Source organism: Dreissena polymorpha, chromosome 11 (assembly GCF_020536995.1).
Source record: "Dreissena polymorpha isolate Duluth1 chromosome 11, UMN_Dpol_1.0, whole genome shotgun sequence".
Lineage (NCBI taxonomy): Eukaryota > Metazoa > Mollusca > Bivalvia > Myida > Dreissenidae > Dreissena > Dreissena polymorpha.
The window spans coordinates 41,451,429-41,454,655 of NC_068365.1; the positions used below are offsets into that span (position 1 = coordinate 41,451,429).

General features: G+C 34.6%; 1 long non-coding RNA gene across 2 annotated transcripts in view; it reads right to left on the minus strand.

The window, feature by feature from the left end:
- Window positions 1-1,061: 1,061 nt before the first annotated feature.
- Window positions 1,062-3,227, minus strand: part of LOC127850575 (uncharacterized) — a 2,615-nt gene continuing 449 nt past the window's right edge. The window contains exons 2-3 of one of the 2 annotated variants that reach the window (XR_008035359.1): window positions 3,073-3,213; window positions 1,062-1,930 (exon numbers count right to left, since the gene is read on the minus strand). This is a non-coding gene — a long non-coding RNA (uncharacterized LOC127850575). Of the gene's footprint in view, window positions 1,931-3,072; window positions 3,224-3,227 lie in introns of those variants that run through there. The other variant, XR_008035360.1, reaches the window with a different exon arrangement.

Sequence of the window (3,227 nt, forward strand, 5' to 3'; positions counted from 1 at the left end):
GTATGAAATATGTTTTGTGCAATACTATTTATTTTTTGTCTGTTTGTTTCAAATTCGTGGCGTCAGGATCATTTATTCATGTGCTTTGACATTGAGTATTTTTGTACTAACATATATCATGATGACACTTGTTTTAAGAAAGCAGTATACTAAAAAACACTAATATTCACCCAATAACAACATGCAACTTGTATTCGGGATATATATATGGTAGTATTTCCACTTAAATTTACATTGACAATTATGTTTGACTGCTAAATTTTTCTTAGTTTTCCAATATGTAAATAATCGATTAAAAATGCATTACCAGGACAGAAACTTCTGTGATTTGTGTAACACAATTCTTTCGCTGTTGTTTGAGAGCTTCAAGTAAATACTCATGGATATGCATGTTACAGGCTGATTATTCAATAGCAATTATTTGCCATGGAAATTTGATCCAATAAACAATATTTAATTCAACACGAACCACCATTCCTGTTTACACTATCATGTAAATACAATTATAAGTAGGCTTCACCTATGTGTATGAACTTTTCATTACATAAGAACAACAATTAACGTTCACAGATTGTGTCGGCCTGTTGAATTTAAGATCAGCCATGTTTCTTTAATGTTAGTTTATGTCTTTATAATTCGATACTTGCATTGAAATGTAGTTTAGTCTCTTTTAAAGAGTTTTATATGTATGTGCCTATTTTATATCGCATGAAATTTCCGAACAGACAGAAGACGCAGTGGACCATGCGGTTATTCAGATTACGTCAAAGGCTGGTAGCATATACAGACCACCAAAAATTCAGTTTACGTTGATTAGACACAGCACTATTCAACCACACTCGAACTCGACTTTAACCTACGTCAGAAATGCAGTGGCGACAAAAGATAATATTTGATTGTAAATCCATGTTAATCGTTGATATTGCAATGAACGTAAGATGTCCGTGATTCACGTCAATCGTATCAACAAAACGAACAGCTCCATTTAGTTGAAAGAATGAGTATAGTAGTTCATGAGCAACCGTATCGGCTTGTGATGAACATTTCTTAATTTCTTAATGAAAAAGTATATTGTAATTTATATAATATAGGCACATGTGTGGCAAGTACACAATTCATAGATTGCAAAACAATGCAATTGATACAAAAGCACAATTGTATGTAAGAAATATATCAGTTATCAATTGGAAGAATTTATACACTTACTAAAAAACAACTCATTGAAGTTAAAAATGGGGAAGCTATATTATAAGAAGCAAACGTTCATGTTTAACAATTAAGCATTGCGAAAGGTGGGGGGGGGGGGGGGGGGTTCTACTCACTATTATGTCTTGAGGCAAAAGCAAATATACGCTGAACCTAAACATTCCAATGCCTAGACAAGCACCGTCATCATACACGATAAAAATGATCAAGTAAAATCATATTAACACAATTATTACAATTACATTTATGATAACACATGTGTGGATCATTTAGGAATAGCCGCTTTTGCAAACTGGATGTTGGTATAATAAAATTAGCCATTGATACAATCAAACGGGATCCCGAACGATTTAGATTTAAAGAAAATACAACAACAATCAGCCATTCGGTAGATAGACATGTTGTGTTGAAAGATCTGCTAACAAGGCTACCCCGTTGTTGTTAGAACGCGTCGATAAAGAACCCAGAAAAGTGTGAATGATAATCATGTTCCATTCCAGAATTTCCGCCCGTGATGTTGCTAGGCATTGTGCATGCTAACCAAACGTCATCACCAGCAGCAAGCTTAACAACAATGGTTGTCGACCGCTCGTTCCATCCGGAGTGCCCGTTGTCCGAAAATAAGTAACCAATTTCGTCCGACAGTGAATTTCTTACTAATTTAACGTGAAACCCTTGATTTGGTTGAGCAGCAATTGTTGCAGTAAACATGTATGTTCCGTTCCTGTAACAATTTGTCGAAAATGGGGTAACATTATATAACGCAATAAGGGAAATAATCACGATATTGTCATTAAACGAAATGGTAGAAAATATATCGACATGTAATTAAACGATATCTGTTTACTAAATAAGTGATATAGTTGAACAAATAGAGCGTACAGTATTGAATTTTTTTTGCGCCTTCAATTGTTTGGCAAACTGTCGCCGTTCTTATGGCAAGTTTTATCGAGCATGGGTACATATATTACGAGCACAGTGTCAACACACGCGGTAAATATTGGATACATTGTAATGGATTTAAACGAAAGTGTTCACATACTTACGGTACTTAAGACATTTTTCATAAAATGCATTAACGTAATTAATTGAGTGTATTGAGCACAAAAATATTTTTATCCAAACAATATTCAACCACACGTTACCTCCCCCACCCACGCACAGATTGGGATTTTAACTGGAGTCGTTTGGATTTATTGACATCGGAATTGCGTACTTTTTATTTGTGTGCGCTTGTTTTAGTTTTAAATTAGTTAATTACTAGACGCGTGCGTGCTAACTATAAGAAAAAAAAGAAAGTCTCCAATTTATTCAATTGCTTTACAATTGTATTAAATGAATTCAAATGAGGTATTAATATGATTCATAATAAACATGTAGGTGGCCCTCTTTGTTTATTGTTAGGTACGAGAAGTTTTGCTTTTTGTTCGTTCGGATAAATGTTTTTGCATAAACCAGTAAATTTAAATTTCAAATTGTCGCGGCAAAAATTGCGACTTCAACTTCTTCAATAGCCATGGCTTAAATATCCATAGGCCACTTGCTTTATAAGAGACTTAACCTTAGATAATAGGCTGACAAACAATGTCTAATGTTTGATAATTGTTCAATTTACATAATGTCCGGCCTTCGCACAGACCAACTAAGCAATGACCGACTGACAAACTCAGGGTCATGTGCGTACCAATTTACTTCGACATCGTAAATGTGGCATGTATTAAGTTCAATATTTTTGAAATCATTAAGTCTTTTGTAATCCTGCAAACCTAGAGTTATGTCAAAAATACATTACATTATAGAATAAAAGTTATTTACGCCTATTATCTTCTTCAAATACTTATTGATTAAGAAGAAAAAACATCTTACACTGGTGCGCGAAACAGTCCATGTCGAGTATCGTATGCCTGGCGCGTGTCGAGCTGTTCTCGATCGAATACGAGCGGAGCGTCAACAGTACATGTCACGAACATGCTTAACGATGCCATAAATGCTGGAGATGACTGTTTCCTTGAAACGGCACA